Source organism: Lepidothrix coronata, unplaced genomic scaffold (genome assembly GCF_001604755.1).
Source record: "Lepidothrix coronata isolate B3197 unplaced genomic scaffold, Lepidothrix_coronata-1.0 Scaffold123, whole genome shotgun sequence".
NCBI classification, from domain to species: Eukaryota; Metazoa; Chordata; class Aves; order Passeriformes; family Pipridae; genus Lepidothrix; species Lepidothrix coronata.
The window spans coordinates 301,693-321,074 of record NW_016690303.1 but is presented as its reverse complement, the minus strand read 5'-3'; positions in this window follow the sequence as shown (position 1 = coordinate 321,074).

Sequence of the window (19,382 nt, the reverse complement as noted above, 5' to 3'; positions counted from 1 at the left end):
AAAAGGGCCAGTAACCCCAGTGCTCCCTTCTTAGTCTACAAAAACTTTCTGTGCTTATTCTTCCAAGAATTATAGTAATTCTTCCAGCTGCAAAATCACACTGTAACCTCCATTCAACTGATTATCTACCAGGTATTTGTAACCTTTCTGCTTTGTTGTCCTATTATGAAATTCTGCCTAAGAAAACCAAAGTAAATAGGTTTTGACTTCTAAAAAACAGCATAGGGGAGATTTCTGCCTTTTTTTTCCCCCTAAGGTATTGTGGGTCTGAAGCCAAATCCATTAAAGTAATTTAAAAATATATTGAAACTTTTGTGGGTAAGCTATTAAACTTTTTTTTCCCCCAGCTGTCTTTTCCCCCAAAAATGCATACTAAAGAACTCTTTTATATTTACTGATCATTTTTTATTAAAGAGCTTCTGGCAGTACAAGCTGTTGTCTTACCTGACTATTAAATGGGCTACAGGAAAGAGCAGAGTTGGAAGAAACTGTTCCCGCTGTTCTTCTAATCCAGTCATTAAATAATCTTTTAAAAATGAGGGGATTTTTAAGTTCATTAATGCTTTTTTAGTGGGTCTTATGAGGGGCATAAAACACTTCCTGGGAAAATGAAAAGAAGCATTCAGTATTGTATTTGTGCATTGCTTATTCGGAGACTCACCCATACTGATGTGTTACCGATACTCTTACAGTAAATATTTCAAAGAGCTGAGCTTATATTGGACAGCATTATTCACAATCAGTGAAGAGCATATTTTTGAGATCCAAGTCTAAGTTTGGGGTTTAATTTGTAGGGAGCAGGCTTTCGGCCAGGTTAAGTGCTGTTCGTAGGATCTATGAGTTGTACAGTAATCTGGTGGTTTGTGAGGACAGAGATTTGAGAGAGTGAGATTGCCAGCTTTTTCTACATGAGATTAGTAAAAGGTATATAAAGCCCTGATTATCCTTTAAACTTGGTGCAGCTTCCCTATAAATTTCACTGAAAGGATATTTGTTTGTTAAATAGTGGTCAAGGACGGTGTATCCTTCATGTGCTGGTGGAAGCACAGACTACTGTTATGGTTGCCTGATGCATCCTGTTATAAGACATGGCCTCTTGCAAACACTGGATTTCAGAGAGTCCACTGTATGGCAGGGAGGCACAGGGAGGATTGGTGGGTTGGATGTGGATTTGAAGCACAGGATGAGAATTGATGTTTCTGAAGTGAGGAGCTGTGAACTCATCAGGGATGGACAGAGTGGAGAAGGGTACAGATCAGAATTGTGCAGCAGTGTGGAAGGAGAGTCTTAGCTTGTGAGAACAAGATAGAAAACTGTGGGGAGGAAAGCCAAAAGGGAACAAAGACTGAGGGCAATAAGACTGAATAGGACTGAGAGTAGAAATCTGAGGAACAACACTCTCGCTGCAGCAGTCCCATTCTTTTCAAATAAGAAGGAAAAAGGAAAGGGCTAGTGAAAAACTATGAGACAGGAGAAGGAAGGAAAAGGTTAAGCTTGATAGAAGGAATTAACAAATAGTCTTGGGTCTCAGGGAAATACATTGCTCCAAAGCCTTAACTGGAAGCCAGTGGTCTTGGGCCTTGTATACCCATCAAGGGAAATGTGTAAAATATATTATTGTTGGAGGGGAAAGTTTGCATCTAATGGTAAAAAAATGGAAGAAGTGAAAATATTTGTAGTATAAGCTAGCTCAGATGACCACAGTCTGTGAAGTAGGTACAAAAGAACAGCTTGGAATGTCAGTGGGTTACTGGCCTAAAAGCCCTCCAAGAGTAACCTATAGCATTGTTTCTAAAGTTGCAAAATCAAGCTCTCAAGGTTGAATAAATGCCAGCATTTTGGAAATCTATGATTCCTTAATTTGTTCTGCAATGCATATAATTTTTAATTACATTATTGTGTACAAAGTGCCTACTCAGGTTTGTGATAGATTGCTTAGGGAAGAAGACCACAATACCGCAGGGTACTGTGTTGCAGGATGTGTAGGGTATGTAGTGACTGAGTCAGAAGAGTGGGGGAATTGAGAGGACTGCCTGCTAGTGTGGGATAGTGAATGCTGTCCTGGGGAGCTGTATTCCTGTGTCTGTTACTGAATGGTCATGGGGAAGGGCAAGACAGTTCAGCAGAGGTGTTTGTTGTGGGTTATTTGTTGGTTATACCTCACTTAAAGTGCCTGGGTTAAGATCCCTGGGTCTGGTCTGCAGAAATTCTGCATCTGTATTGCTGCATCTGAAGGTGAAAGAGCAATGCCCTGAACCTGCAAGTACTTTGTTGCACTGAGGGATCTGGGCAAAAGTTACATAGGTTATTATGAAACAGTTCGTGTCCTCTTGTACTCCCTGAAATGGTCAGGTGGTTGGACTAGATTTTCATTGCAGGTCCCTTCCAACTGAATTACTCCTGTTTTATCCTAATCTATTCAAAATAACTACTGAATAGATAGCAACCAGGCACTTGTGTAATGTATGCAAAAGGAGACGTAATAAATTTGGTTTTTTGAAGAAGATGCAGTAAATAAGACCCTGAGCTGTATGCTGAGAAAGGGGGGGGAAGTAGCACACTGAATGGCTATAATGAAGCTAATACCATGTCCTGTATAGCTGTGAAAGGACATTAAGTGTGTTTTACTACAATCTGCAGAATAGTAGCATGTGAGGCAGGTAGGATTAAGTATTGGGCAATATGTTTTTTAATGTATGCTGACAGATGACAGCAAGAACCAGTTTTCCTCAATCTGTGTTTCAAAGGGTTCATAGTTTTTTAAACACAGCTAGTGTTAAGCCTTTCCTATCTGGGTTAAATAATTTGTAGGCTACGTAGTGTATTATTCGAATTGAAATAGTTTTAAATAAGTTAATGCTGCCCTACAGATGCAGAGAACCTGAACAGGGAGTTATATATCCATTTTGATACTGTCTCCTGCCAAGCATTTTACGTGGACTGCTTTTAGTTTGAGATGTAGTTCAAAAAGCTGATGAACTTCTTGCAGGTAAATCCATATGTATTATCAAATGTATTGCAATACAATTGATCAGTTGTAGTCCCTGTTTTTCTGTCATGGTTTTGTGCCCATTTCTGCAATGACTGACTAGGGGGCTAGTGAAGAATGTTGTGCAGATCTTGACATAAAGGCTTGGAAAATCTTATGGGCATTAAAAAAAAATTACATCAAAAATAAAAATAATTTTAATACAATGAGTCAAAGGTCACTTAATAAAAAATAAATAATTACTTAGAAATTCTAAACTATAACTAAAGTTCTAAACTGAACTAAAACTAACCTCTAAAACTAGAAAAGTAAGCACTGTGTATAGGTAACAGGAGTAGCTGCCAGAAAATAAAATGATCTAAAAATCAATCTGAATCTTCATTAGTTGAAGTGAAAGTAAACCAACTGCAGAACATATATGAAGTAAAATCCTCTACTGTTTAACCCCTGAAAGTTTCCAAACCAGGCATATGAAGTGACTGAGGGCATTATTAGGCAGTGTTTTCCTGACTGGTTTGGTTGGATGCTGCTTCACTGGACATCAGTGTGCTCTGTTTGTGTCATCACAAGCAGCTATTGTCAGGTTTGTAATTGACAAAAATAAGGATCTGACTTCCACCATGAAATAAGTTGCAGACACATAAATATAGGGAAAATATCCTTTATAAAATAGAGAAAGGCAGAAAAGGGCTTCGGAGTAAAAGCAATCATGTTTCTAAAAAGTTATGTTTTCCCAGAACTGATTCTTAGGATAGTTTGGTCATTGTAGGCTCATGTTTATTCTCTTCCTTTCATTTATATATTTGTAGGAATTGAAGCAGAGGGTCAGTTTTCCCAAACACTGAGCACAGACTAAAGTAGTAAAGCCTTTCATTAGTAATCTGTCTGCCTATGTTTTTTTAACATGCTGAGCATGTACAGTTGCCAGCTTACAGATTACGTGACCTATATCAGCTAAGATGAGCTTTTACTCGCGCCTGTTGATAAAGGAATAAAATGCAGAGTGGAGCTGAGTTGTGTGGTATATCCATGATGAGTAATGGAATGGGTTTGGAGTTGAACCATGTGTCTAGACAAAAGAGGGATACTACCTGGCTTGGGACAGAATGACCTAATAATGCCAAACATGAGTTTAAAGAAAGCTTTGGTGTAAGGATAGAAAAGTAAAAGTTTATTTGTTTACTGAAATTCCCACTGAAGTGATTGGTGCTAAGATTTATTATATTGTTAATGATTTGCTAGAGTACTTAGAACTCTAATAAAATTACTTTTATTTAAATAGCCCATATTTATACTTATATCTTTTCAAGTTGAATCATGAAACCAATACTTCTGAAATGTTTAAGTGGATTTGGAACAAAGTCTGAAGTCATTAGGCTGTGGTCCCCCCACAGGTGCTTTTCCAAGCTCCATCCTGCTTTTTAATGCTGACTCATTATTACTTGTAAAAAGCAAAAACATAACTCTGACAACTAGAAAAACATTTTGATGTGTTTTTGTATACATTAATAATGACACATAATTTAAAAGTGAGCCTAGATTTACACTGAATTTTCAAATACTTGTTGAAATGTGACTTTGGTGATGCTCTTTGTTTCCTAGTGTCAGATAAAACCAGTCTTGAGCTGTGAAGACATTGCCATTGTTACTCTAACTCTGGCAATCTTACTGATGAGATGGATTTTGTTAAAATTGCAGAGTTATTAAAGACTACTTTTTCTCCTGTTTTGACACCCATACACACTCCTATCCCCTTTTATTTTGCAACAGTACACTTCATATCTCAGCTAACTAGTCTGGCCAGTTCATTTGCTAATGCTACTTGACTCGGACATTTACTGGGGATGTATGTGCACCTTAAATTATTATTTTTGATCAGAGAAACCCTCTCACTGTATGCCAGATAAAGCCAGAAAGACAGGCTGTGTTTTCATCTCTGGGGGCTACTTCCCTCCCCCCACTCGCCTGCATGTGATCCTCTCTCACAGAAGTAATCAGCGCACAGCTTAGGGAACAAGAGTTCATTGCTGCCTGCTACTGACTCGCAACATCTGCAGAAAGGCTTCACAGGACCAGATCCAAAGCATAAACATGCATTTAAGAGAAAGGAAATCAAGGAATAGCAAAATGCATTATGCTTAAAAGAAGTAATTAAACTTCCTTACCTGCCACTCCAAGAGAATTTTTCCATCTAATGTTTTTCTTTTCCCACAAATGTGTTTAAAACAACTTAACAGCAATAAATAAATGCTCTGACTCGGTGTAGTTGAGCAGTACTGCTTTGACACATCCCAATACCCAGCTTTTTACTCTGCACTATACATGAGGCATTATATGGACATACACACACATGCTAAGTCAAAGGACATGTCACAGAGATGAGCAGGAGGGTACAGACCTGAAGCTCTGTTTCCAGAAGTGGCCCACCAGGTTCACTGTTTAGCCAGTCATAGTTTCCCCTGTCAGCGTGTCCAAATTTTTTCAAGCTGCTGCCCAAGAGCCACCTCATGCTTTCATTAACCTGGTCTTCTGTCTTCGTGCCTCCACCTTGCTCCACTGCTTGCAACTGCGTCCCCGCCTCCCAGCCTCGACCCAGCCGGGCTGCTCTCAGCTAATGATCCCTCTTAAATGATATCCCCTTTATAGTGGAAAAGACAAAAAGAAGTTACACACCCCCTCGTCGTCAGGAAGCCAAGCAAATAGATCTCAGAGCCTCTCTCCACTTCCAGCTCAATCTCTCTGGATTTGCTTCGGTGGCCTACATTACCAGCAAAGCTGGCATCAGGTATCTGGGAGCTGGGACTGATAGCGCTCTGATTGGAGCACTCCCTGCATTAGGATTATTAAAAGGGGAATTTGCATGTGAATCTGAGCCCACATGGTCATGACTCTGTGTGGATAAATAATGCTCTATATTTAGTTGTCTAATAAACACTTTTTCCAAAAAAAAATAAAATAAATAAAACCTGTGCTTCTATGCTGAGAGAGAAAGGGTAACTGAGGTTCCCCCCTCAGTTGCACAGCACAAGGAGGAACCACAATCCAGACAGATTTTTCCTCCCTGTTGCTGAAATATACTGTAAAGAGTGAGAGTGGTTTCTGAGTAGAGAGGCAAGGACACAGGGCTGAATGCTGTACTGAATTATTTAGGAGTGTTAGGATATAGATGTTAATGACAAATCCAGAGAGAGAGCTCTTCCAGGAAAGCTTTGGTCATTGTTACAGTGTAGGATTTCTTTCGGTAATAATGAGTTTTCAGTTCAGTTAAATCAGGACTCGTTTACAGCTTTCTAGGATACTAGTTGTTAAATGGCAATTGTTTCCAGTGAGGAGTCTTTGAACTCTTTATGCAGAAAAAAGCAACACAAACTCATTTCACTGATGTATGGTAACTTCTGAGGGGACGAGTATTTAACCCGAGTTGCAAGTTAAATCAGGGTTTAACTCTTACTGAAAAGTTGGAGGTGTCTTTTTCTGCCTTGTATGGGCAGAGATAGAGAGGCTGTTAGTAACATCCTTTTCAACTATGGTGCATTTTACATGGTTTCTCAAAGCTAACCTGTTTGAGCAAAAGTTGTGTTCGGGACTGATGGTACAAATTTGGGGTTAGAATCTTCACCTCTTATTTCTTGTTTGAACTCTTTTTCATCAACTCTTCCTTTAGCTCATGTCTCCCAGAAAATTGCAGGCCTATTTGGTAGCAGCAGGCTCTATTCCTCCCGCTCCAACAATGGCAATCTGTAGGCCAGTGCTTGCTGTTTCTGACGAGGGGACTGTGGAAGAAGCAGTTCCAAGGCTGGCTGTGGTCCCTGTGTCTGCAGTGTGCAGGAGGGATTTACCCTGCTTGTGAACCATGGCTGTGGGAGAGAGAGGTGATTGGTTGATAAATCTATCCAGTTTTGTTACCGATGTTGCCAGCTGAGCGGTGGATAGGGAGCAACAACGTTGGATGAAGGGCTGGTCTTGGTACTGAAGCAGCTGCATTGTTTGTTGGAAACCGACTCCCACTCTTGCTTGTGCTGAGAAGGTCTTGTGTAAAGCTAAAAAGGTCACTTCAGAAAAGCCTTGTGAGAAGACTCCTCCTTTCCGCAATGCCTCACTTCTCATCTTGGAGAGCACTTTCAGAGCTGATGAATGTTTTCAACTGCAACCAGGTCCAGGGGAGTTACGCTGTGAACTACGATGTCCACTGAGAAGCCGGGTCCTAAATGTGGTTTAACAAGTCACACCAAGGTAGTGAAATATTTCTGACTTGATGTCTCAACACCTTGTATGGAAGCAAGAATGATGACCATCTTTCCCAAACTGGTGTTAAGAAAACAAATTCCTTAAGGAGTCTTGTGAGTGTGTAGCTTAAATCTATAATCTTAGGTGCAAGCAGGAAAAATTCATATACTATCTTAATTAGGGTCTTAATGCAGCCCCTAAGATTATTAATGCTATTTTTAGAAGCTCGCTATAAATTTGCTTTGGGACTGTGCATGAATAATGAGGAGAAGCAAAAAATTACATCTTCTTAAAGTGTAAACACCCTGTTTGGCATCCTTGGATTCTAGTTAGATGGATTTTAGCAAACAAAAAAATAAAATAAGATGTGCACTTCTAAGACTCACTGACCTGATTTGCAAAGTGCTACTTTGGATTCTTGACCTCTCGAAAATGTTTAAGAAAGATTTAATTTTGTAGACCTGAGGCCAAATGGGAATTTGGGGAAATGCAGTGACCTTTGTCATGCAGGTAATTAGAATATAAAATAATGATTGTCTCTCTGGCTTTCTATATCATCAGTGGACCCAGCAGCAAGATTACTGAGAGTAATGGGATTCTGTGTTTTTACTGCCAGTGGTCGGATGCCCATTTGACACACTACCTTTGTAGAGCAGATCTGCTCTTGTGTAGAACTGAAACAGTACCACCTGAGACTGGGTTTGTGATGGCAAATTTGTTGCAGATTTCTGCCAACACTGTGGGGCACACATGACACTTACTTTTCCTTCTCACAAGGCACTCATAAATACCATTTCAGCTGGGGCATGCTGTAATGTGAAAGCTGCGGGGAGGAGGTTCATCCTTGATTCCAAGCCTCATGACCAGATGTCAGGCTTGTCACTTGGAAGCGTGGGTCAGGTTGACCTTTGGAGATCATCAGATCTTGACATGTACAAAATGTCCTCCCCTCTCTTGGCACTGGTTTTGTTCTTTGAAATAGTTTAATTTAGTAGTTACACTGTCAAATAATCTGGAGAAAATAGCCAACATGGAATAGTACCACCTAATTGGTTAAAGTTTGGTAAAGGTTTGTGGAACAATGACAATGTTTTTTAACTGAGGCAGTGTTCCTAGTATCACTTCCAATGTCCTAGCAGGGGAGCAGGGAGAGACTTTCTGAGGAAGCCACTGCAGAAAATAGGCACCTCCACTGTTCTCAGTTTGAAGCTCAAAGTGTTTGTCCTAAATAATTCATCACTCTGATTTGCTGAGATGTTCAAGGCTAGCAGTGCAAGTCTAGGCTGTATTGCCACTAATATTGATAGGGAATAGAATATCCACAGTGCCCTAGATACCTTTCCTTTGCTGCTTTCCACAGGTGCTGGTGAAACTTCCCTCCTTGAATGACTGCAGTGCTGTGAGAGAGGGTAGGAGGGCTAACTGAATAATGCAAAACTAGGATTTCAATGGGTGAGGTGTTACCACTGTAAACTGTCCAGTGTTGTCAGGTGTAGATTCATTGGATGAAATGGAGAAAGATGACAACCTTTGCCTAAAACCAGGTGGTAGGTGTGTCTATGTCCTTCAGGCAGGAATGGTGTGGGCTTCTGTCCGTTACTTTTATTTGGGTAACTAAGCAATTCTCTTTTGCTCTTTTTTTGATAAATTTGTCATGATATTGAAATTTTGGCTTTACTTTTTTTGCTAATTATCAATATATTTTTTTTCAAAAACAAAGCACCTTCTGAAGTGCAATCTCATCTCCCCACCAAACTAAAACCACTGTCTCTTCAAAGGATAGATACAAGTTGGCATAGTCCTGCTGAGAAACAGTGTTCTGGAGATCAGTGTTTGCAGACAAGGTGCACATACTCACAGCCTGTGGAAATCAGAGATAGGAAGACTCCACTACAAAATATGTGCATGCTGATGCTACCTTGGTGTAGGAGCAGCAGTGACCATGGAAGCAGGAGGAGGTACTGCTGAGTTATTGATCCCAAATCCTCATGCTGCAGATGGGTAGCTGAAAGCAAAACCTTTAGAGACAGTGCAAGGGACAGAGCTCAGGTTGCTGCAAGAGCAGGGTTGCCTCCTGCAAATATCCCTTAAAGTCCTGTAATTGTAATAACACTTGAAAAGCCATAGCAGAGTGCTGGTGGCTGGGCAGCATCTATCTGATGATACTGTCTGGAGCTATGGAGTTATATTATTTATTTTTTTTTGTTATTTCTGTCAATCTAGGTTTGTTCCCCTTCATTTACAGTTGGTCATCCTTACCCTGAATACTTGTTTTCTCTTATTTAAGAAAAAAATCTGCTACTCTATTTAAGAGTCCATGTCTGCCAGTATGCACTGTATGGAATTTTGTTCCTATTTAGCCAAACTGTAGAAATTCTTTGTTTGTTAGGGAGGGTGAGAGAGCTGGTGTTGTGGTTGGGGTTTTGGTGATTTGAGTTTTTTTCAACTCATGTTGCCTTGTGCTACTACTTAGGCATCTTGTTCGTACTTTGTAAACCTGTCAGGATGCTGGGACAGCGAATAACCTGCTGTGTAAGAGCACTGTCCAAAAGTGAGCAGCTATCTTTCAACTCAGACAGCACCTGGTGGAGAGGGTCAGGTACTCAGTGGGATCGGCTGCTCCCCCTGAACTGTGTTGCAGGGGCTGAAATGCCTGATGTGAGGGCTTCCCCAGCATTGGGAGCCCAGTGTGTCCTGCAGCTGCTGCCTGGCTAACAGAGCCTGTCCTGCCAATGCTGGCAGCTGAAATCCGCAATGTCTCTTTGGGCCTGGGTGTGCAGTGATCTCTGTCAGCGTGCCTCTGAAGGACATTTTCTCTCTAGGAGACCATAGTGAGGACAAAGGCCAGAAAACATAAATATTTTTAAAGTGAAAGGTGACTAACCTTTAAAAGCATGACACATTTTTCATCACTGTCCTAAACCCTGTGTGTGCTTGTGTATTATTAAAGTGTTAGGGAATTGATCTCAGCGTTAGTTTGTGTTTTGGGGAAATGGGAGTTGGTTTGTGGGTGGATTGTGGGTTTTCTTTTGAGGGAAGTAGGAATTAAACGTTTGGATATGCTTTTTACTTTCAGGCTGAGATATGCTCATTTTATTTATTTGATCTTCCTGATGCTGTGAGACTCTCTCTTCTTTATGCAAATGTTTTGGGGTGTGAAAGTTGTGCTTCCATCCCCAGCACTGACCCTGTGCTATCAGAGTCAGTCAAAATTTTGTCATTGACAAACAGGCAGATGTTAAGCTCTATATTTTGACTTACCTGCTATAGCTAAATGGGCTGTGGGCCGGTTTCCCACTGTGTTATATTACTTCTGTTCAATGTAAACAAAATCAAATGAAAGGCTTTTTTTTTCCCCCTCTTTTAGTGAAGCTTAACTAAAAATGCATTTATCTGGCATAAGGAATACACTGTGAAGATGGCTATGGCAACTCAATTACCCTGGTATCTGAATTCCAGTTGCTTGAACATATACGCAGGCTAATGGTGTGAGGTTCAACAAGGCCAAGTGCTGGGTCCTGCATTTTGGCCACAAAACTGCAGGCAGTACTATAAGCTGGGGGCAGAGTGGCTGGAAAGCATCCAGGCAGAAAGGGACCTCGGGGTTCTGATTGACAGGAAGCTGAACATGAGCCAGCAGTGTGCCCAGGTGGCCAAGAAGGCCAATGGCATCCTGGCCTGGATCAGGAACAGTGTGGCCAACAGGTCCAGGGAAGTGATTCTTCCCCTGTACTCAGCGCTGGTGAGGCCACACCTGGAGTGCTGGGTCCAGTTGTGGACCCCTCAGATTAGGAAGGATATTGAGGTGCTGGAGCAGGCCCGAAAAAGGGCAATGAGAGTGATGAAGGGACTGGAGCACAAGTCCAGTGCTGAGGGAGCTGAGGGAGCTGGGGTTGTTTAGCCTGGAGAACAGGAGGCTCAGAGGAGATCTCATCACTCTCTACAACTACCTGAAAGAAGGCTGTAGCCAGGTGGGGATTGATCTCTTCTCCCAGGCAACCAGCAGTAGAACAAGAGGGAACAGTCTTAAGTTGCACTATGGTAGGTTTAGGTCAGACATTAGGAAGAAGTTCTGTTCAGAGAGAGTGATTGGGCATTGGAATGGGCTGTCCAGGGCGGTGGCAGAGTCACCCACCATCCCTGGAGGTATTTAAGAAGAGACTAGATGTGGCACTTAGGGCCATGGTCTGGTAGATGAGGTGGTGTTCAGTCAAAGGTTGGACTCAATGATCTCAGATCTCTTTTCCAACCTGGGTGATTCTGTGATTCTGTAATTTATCCCAGCACTGTGGCCTCCTGCTGTGGAGCCCATGGCATGGCTGTTTGGGTGCTCTGACTTCAGTCTTGAAGAAAAAACATTCTTGACTGATTCTGCTTCTCTGTGAGGGATCATTGCTTTCAGGCTGTAACCTGCAAATAATTGTCCTCTGCTCCTCCAAGATATATAAAAGATTGTTTTTTCAATATGTGCTTACTCAAGGCTGTTATTTTCATCATAAATTAAAACTGAACTTTCTAGCATATTACCTAGCTAAACAAAATCAGGAATATATATATATATGCGCAAAGAATAGGAACAAGAAAGAACCATTCAAAAATTATGCAATAATACTTCCACCATTTTACCATAACATTCACAGATATGTTGCTGAATTTAATTTACTTCTGGATTACCACTGTTCTGCTTGGGAATCCTGAACTTGAACTGGAAAGTGGGCATGATCTACAGGTAGTAAGCAAGAGGAAGCAAAGGTTAGCTAGACACGAGGTCTAGCTAACCTAGATGGGTGACCTCTCTTTTGTTCATTCTCAGAGTTGTAAGCTCTTGTCTCATCCACAGCTATTTAATTTAACCTGAGTTTCATAGGAGTCTAGTGGAGTCTCCTTTCCCAAAATGCAGCTATAAGCAGTTTGCAGACAACTTGTCTGAGATAACAATGGAATCATAGAATCATTTAAGTTGGAAAAGACGTTTAAGATCATCAAGTCCAACCACAAACCTAACACTGCCGATGTTACTAAAGACTGGAATTGCACATACATTTAAGCACTTCCAGCATTTCTGAAGAGCCAGCTGACCACATTATGCTTTTGGCTGCATTTGCTTTTAGAATTGTTACCATAAGCTTAGTGAGAGATTAAATATTTTGCTACTTCGTAAGGACGATATTCCAAAAAGAAACAAAATTATTAGAAATGCTTCAGGTAATGGGAGTAAGGAAATAGAAAGGTACCAAGTGAGGATAAATGTCCAGTGTTGCTGGCATACCCAGTGGGGGCAAAAGCTTTGTGGCAGCAGGTAGCCAGAAGATGGGGAGGGAGAGAGAGAGAGGAGAGGAGCTGTGAAAGGTTGTGTGACTGTGAAGAAAAGGCAGATGTTGCTATAAGGAAGAGAGCTTATCCCATAGTGTGTGAAAGCTTACATTTTCACAATGTATAAAAATAAATAAAGTCCCTGTAAGTAAAAAAATGGTAATTCCTTAGATATGACTGAGAAAACCCTCACTAAGATTTCCTATAGAAAATACTCATTTGGTAGCGATGTAATATATATCCTCTTTTACATTTTTTTTAAACAAAGTTAATCCCATTCTAATAACAGGAATGCAACGTAATTTAAGTTAAACCACTAAAAATTAGGCTGAACTACTTCTTTCTTTACAATAATAATAATAATAATAATAATAATAATAATAATAATAATAATAATGAAATATTCTATATCTGTGATATTTTTACTCCATAATCGCCTACTAGAGGTGTAAAATCTGCCTGCATCTAAATACCAACTATGGACACCATTATAAATTGCAATATTTGTAGTATCTGCAATGATGGCTGTATCTTTCCTTTTACAAGGCCTCAGGAAGCAGAGCAGATGTGTGTGTTACCCTGACCTTAAAGAATGGCACATAGGGCTTTTTGTATTTTCTGTCCACACTTAGTTTCTTTTACTGTTTTTTTCTGGTAATGTTTGCCAATATAGGGAAGTAACCTTTAAGGAGAAATGTGAATGCGTGGTTAACCTTCAGCTGAGATTTTAAAAGTAAACTTTTAAGATTTATCTTATTGTTCAATGTATTCGATGTTGCTCACCCTGGCTGTTGACCTTGTGTACTGCTGGGCAGGCTTTAGATAAGGACCTCACAAACTATCTGCAGTCTTGTGTTCAATTCTTTGTTCAAAGTGATACAATTTTCTGCTAGAATATTGTGAATCCCCGAATCAAATCTTGAGACTGTATCTAAATACAGCAGTCTCTGTGTCAGTACTTGTTTCTAACAGTAGATTTTATACAAAAGCATGATCATACCTTTGTAGCCTGATTTGGTTAATATCATCTGCTGGCAAAATCTATCCACTCTAGATTCCAAAGGAGTTACTCTTTCTGACATTGTTGGTTAGAACCAGTGTGGTTAAAAGAGCACCGCTGGAGAAGTAATAGGTCTTCTAGCTTCTAAAACTAGCTTACTTCTTCACCAGAGTGGAAAAAACGCATATTGACTTATTAGTCCTTTGTCATCACTTTAAAGCCAGGTACAGCCCCAGAGAAGAACTGTAGGTGTTAACATAATCTTTCACATGTTATTGTGACTGATTACAGACTTAGAGAAGCCCAGGTATCTTTCCTGTCATTGACAATTAATCTGTAATTCTTCATTTGCCATTGCTAAAATGCTTGAAACATTTGAAAACCTGAGGAAACGCAGCTTTTGAAATACATTCTTTCCCTGAAACAGAAAGAATGAGTGAATTGAAAGCTATCTGTATAAACTAAAACAACTGATGCAGGACATAGGCTCGTAGCAGGCTGCAGTTGCCCATATACGTGTGACAAGAAGCGGTGTGACAAACTGGACCAAAGACACAGTAGTGGGGGAAACATTCAGGCTCTGTAAAAGGAGGGTTTAAAGGTTAGGGAAGCACTGCCAGTTCCTCAAGTGGCCTCTTGGAGAGACAAGGGAGAAACCATAAGGAGAAAGCTGTAGTACGCTGGAAGTTAAGTAGCAGAGGTTACCCAGATCTCACTGACTAGCCTGTAGCACAGATGAGCCAGGTTGTTTGCTCCTCCTTAACCCCAGCCCCTGGTTAGGTGTCCTCCCTGAAGCTGCAGGCTGTATCCATATGAGAACTGGGGCTATAAATCAGGATACATTTGTTCAGTGTTTTACACAGTAGTCAATGAAAGACCAAGGAACACCTTTTGGCCCTTCAGGACAAGGGAGAAAATTATTCCTGTCCATGGACTTCTGAATCTATATGAAACTCCCTGAATTGAAGTGTGTATTATTTAACAGAGCATCAGCTGAGAGGCTTTAAGCAATTTTGTACTGTTTTGCTTGAAATAGCGCACATTTTGTGTACTGTTCCACTTCAGAGCTCACATCCTGATGCTGAATCTCCTGATTTGAATCTAAAGATTTTTACTTCAAACTCATGGAGAAGATGCACAACCCCCTGCAACCTGTAAGATAAAGTTTGCTAAAGAAATGAAATACATTAAGAAAATCTTGTATATGAAAGAGGCCTCAAATCTGCAGATGTGGCAAGATCTTTATTTTCTCAAGTATACTGGTTAATAGTTCAACTTGTCAGCAAAATGGCAGTCAAGCCTAGATTTGAGAGTATGACCTTTCTTGTACAGAGGCAGGTCAGCTAGCCTTAAATGCATGAGGCTTTATTAGCAGAGGTAGTGGCAGGGGTACCTGAAGGGGCAGAGAAAAGGGAAAACTTCTCCCCACCAGTGAGGTGAGAAATAAGGGACACCCAGGCAGGTGTCCTCCTCCTTGGAGTGTCCTCTTGGTGCAGCAGGTGGCATGTAACACTGCTGAGCGTGACCCACTGGGAGCTTCTCAAATGACCCATTGGTTGTTTTTGCTTATGATGCTGTTAGTATCAATCATGTCACACTTGATGTGGTGCCTGAGCTGCATGCTGATTGTTTGCTGTGCCTTGCTCATGTCTGTTATTGGGTACTGTCTGTTGGATAAATAAAACGCCATTACCCTCATAGGTGCAGAAGTTGCCTGCTAAAAACTGTGAGGGAAAGGCTGAAAAGCTCTTACAATGGAGCTATAGACTGGAAACTAAGATGTCAGGAGGCAGACAGGAAAAAAGGGATGAGTTAAAGATGAAAGGCAGACATTTCTGATGTAAAAATAATTCAGAATTGAACAGTGTAAGGCCATAAGGACAAGAACACTTGGGACAACAAGATAAAGGCACTGCCACATTTTCCCTCACACTAGGGAGATGAGAGCTTAAGGAGATGCAAGTGGAAAGCATGCTACAAGATTGGAAGTAAAAGGGTCTTGGTGTTAGAAAAGATAAGGCACCATGCAACACCCTCCATAGAAAACCATGGATGCAAAGGCTTTAAATGTGGCTTCTTAAAATGAGAGGCTTAGCTTGGCAGCTGGGAGTGGCATTGCAAACAGATCATGAAAGAAATATGTTGTCTAAGGGATGTGTGAATGCTTGGAGGGGAATAATTGCACATTAGGAATACCTGGACAGTGGAGCTGTGAAGAACCACTACCCAGTGTGAGCCCTTTATAATTAACAGGCTAGATTTTCAGCTAGCACATGCAAACTGCAGCCCAAGAATGATGTGCTGATGTCAAGGTGTATAGAGTTATGTGATAGTGTCTTCTGTGAAAAGCAGATATTGAGCTGAGGGCTTGTACAAGAAGGGCCAAAACTGTAGCAAAACATAAAGAAGACTCTGCTCTGGCATTTGGGCTGGTTGAATCGATGATCTGAACAGTTCTTCCAAGTGTGCAGACCGTCACATCCTAAATTCAGGAGATTTTATTGTCATTTGAGACAGTATTGAGAAAATACCCACTGCATTGAGAAAAGACTCAGTATTGAGAAAAGACCTGCTTCTGGATAGGTGGGAAGAGAGTGCCCCATGGTGCGTTCCAATTCAGGCTGCATGGGCTGTATTGATGCTGCTGTGCAAAATCTTGCTCCTGTGTGAAGCTCCAGTGTTGCTCACAGTTGGACAGTGGCGAAAGCCTAGGGCCAGTCTGATTAAATGTGGATTTTCTTTTTAAAGAACAAGTAGTTTTTGCTTGGGGCAGTGGAATACAAAGAGAATCAGCTGTGAGCAGAACATCTGAGGCATGTCTGTTATTGGATACTGTCTATTGGACAAATAAAGAGTTATTTGATTCTGCTACAAGGTGGGGATACTCCCATCCCGGCATATCCTCACACTCTCAGTGTCAAGTGACTTGGTGTGTTACAGCAAGAGGAACTAGGGAGCTGCTGTGGGTCAATGTGCCCTGTATGGGTGAGCAGATATAATGTGCCCAGGTTGAAGGGGCTGCACTAGACCTGACTGATTAGAGGCATTTATGTTATGATGTTGATCTTCATGGTTTAGGGTTTTTTAAACTTTATTTTACTCCAAACATTACTTTTTGCCATATGCAGGATGAAACCTTCTTGAAAGGGATGAATGTCCAGCCAGCCTGGCTTGGTTTGAGTGTCTAAAAGAGACACTCTAAGTGATGTGGTTTGGCTCTTGTGCCCTGCCCCAGGCTCTTCTTTCTCATCCTGTTTTTCTTTAGCAGTCACTGCATATCTATGCAGATCGGTGCCATTGTCTAGAACAACATGGCTTACTCTATACACCCTCCCTTCCAACAGACACTTAATTGTGGTCATACTTCTTGTCCTAGTCTCAGCACAGCTCTGCCTAAAAAATTTTCAAACTTGTAAAAAAAAAATTTTCAAACTAGATTTAAATCTTCCTTTGTTTTGTTTTGTTTTGTTTCATGGTTGACTTTGCAAACTAACAGTGTTTATTCTCTTGGGCTTGGGGCTGGTCACAAGAGCCTGCATTGAGATATTCAATTATTTAGTGTCCTTTTAAAAGAAAAGGTAATGTATGCAAGAGAGATATAAGATCTGCTCTGGTGCCCATCTCAGCAGCTGGGATTTTAAAAGAACATTTTTATCAGGGCCCTTGCATTTGTGGTGCCACCATAACAATTCTACCCAGAAATCGATTCCTGTGTTTTCTAAAGGGAAGATGAAATTATTTTTACAAGTGAGCATTATGAACCAAGAGCCTTGTCACCTTCCCCTCCTTAGATTAGTTACTGCAATACATTTTCAAAGCCATTTTTCACTTTCTCATTATGTTTGACATTATTGTTTCCCAAGCTTGAAGATTTGCCTGTTTCTGACCTCCTGGACAAAAATTACTTACAGGGATAGATTTCAATATAACATCTTAGCCAGTTTTGTTTTGATCTCTTTCTCCCTGTAATCTCTGGCACAAAGGAGAAACTGATTAGAAGTACAAAGCAGTCTGCCAGGGATGTAATGTAACATTGAAAAGCAGTAAATAATTTATAAATGCTACACAGTAAAGTATTCTAAATTAATCTTCACTAATTTTGTCTGACTGTGGTAGGGAATGAAGATGATGAGAGATATCCTCAGAAGTGGTCACACTAACCACAGTGAACAAAAATATTTTAGGTTGGGCATATTTCCTGAGAGCTGGCAAATCAGAAGTATTGCTTCTACTTTATGGATACAGATTTCCCAGTAATTACAGTGTAGATAAAGATACAGATCTCTTGCAAAAAGAAAACAGAACAAAAGACTAAACCAGATTTACTACAATGGATTTCTATTAGGAGTCAGAAATTTGCACATGCAGCCTCACTAATTTGTTGGGTTTGGGTTTTTTCTTTTTTTTTTTTCTTCATGATAAGAGTAAGACCTAGCTGACCTGTGCTTACAACTGAATTGTTTTGATTTATTTGGGATTCTCTGGGTTTTGAAATCTGGATACTGACTGCATTGTTCTAGGACACTGTGTAAAGCATTTGGATACAGTTCAATTTGTGTTTGTTTACGGTGATATTAGACGTTAAGAGGTTTATCCTGATGCTAGCTTCTTTGCCAAAAGCTCCAAAATCAGAGATCACCCTGCATTTCACATAGCTCAGCAGACAGAACCCAGGCCTTGTTCTACTTCTTATTTTGAATTCTGCCATAGGTTTGCTCAGTGAACCAATTTAATAGTGAAATTTAACAGTGTGCCTGTTTAGTCCCTTTCTTTTTTTATTTTCTTTTTTTGTTTGTTTGTTTTTTAAATATTTCTTGACAGCTGGTTTCTTTGACAAATGTTTTTAACACTTCGCTCCTCGATAATAGAAGACGACCTAGCTTCTTCTAGATAAGTACAAAGCAAGGTCACCCCTTCTATCACATATGGACCTCTTGCACCAGAGGCAGCAGAAGCCATGCTAGTCTGACCCCAGCAGTAAGTGGGAAGGCAGCTGGAAATTTGTACATGTAAGGAGTGAGTGGAATAGTGGAGCAGTACTCTCTGTATTTACCCTGTTGCTGTTTCACATTACTGAGTGGTGTTTAAGAAGAAATGAAAATCTTTCTAATGGGATCTAAATGAGAAGTGTGGAGTAGCAGAAGGTGGTTTCCTGGAATGAAATTAGATCTGACAGTTAGGATTTAACACACTCTTGTTTTGCCAGAAGTGTGTAAGATTATTAAAGCATCACAACCTCATTTATTTGCTTTGTAATCTGCTCTTAACCTTCATGCTGATGAGGCTGTTACGTAACAGATATCGAAGGCCAGACCTTGTGTTGTTTCAGCGTATGGGAGCCCATGCCCAGAGAACCAGTGAGGCCAGGTGAGAATGCTGGCTGCATTTTCACTCTTACGTGGCAAGCTTGCCTTTAGGCTGTGGAGAGCATCCCTGAGCACACACACTGGTGTACCCTAAAGGTTATGGTATGATGCTATGTACTGTCACTGGAACACTCCTGCTTTCAGGAAGCCCTATGGCAATTCTTTTGACAGGGGTACTGGCCAACCCATTCTCCTTCAGTACGTTTTGGTTGCATACCAAAGCATGTGTGGCTGCTGTGAAGGTGTTCACTGTTTTCATTAAGTATTTTCATTAAACAAAAGGTTTTTTGTCATCAGGAGCAATCACTGATTCAACTTTAATCAAAAGAGGGATTTAGGTGATGGGGAGAGCCCTTGCTGAGCTTTTTAGCAAGATGAAACATTGCAGTAACCATGCTGTTTGCATGCACCTGTAGGTTGGGAACACGTGTTGAGTGCTAGCTAAACTGACTGTGGTCAGGGAATGCCTAGCTTAAAAGTGCAACAA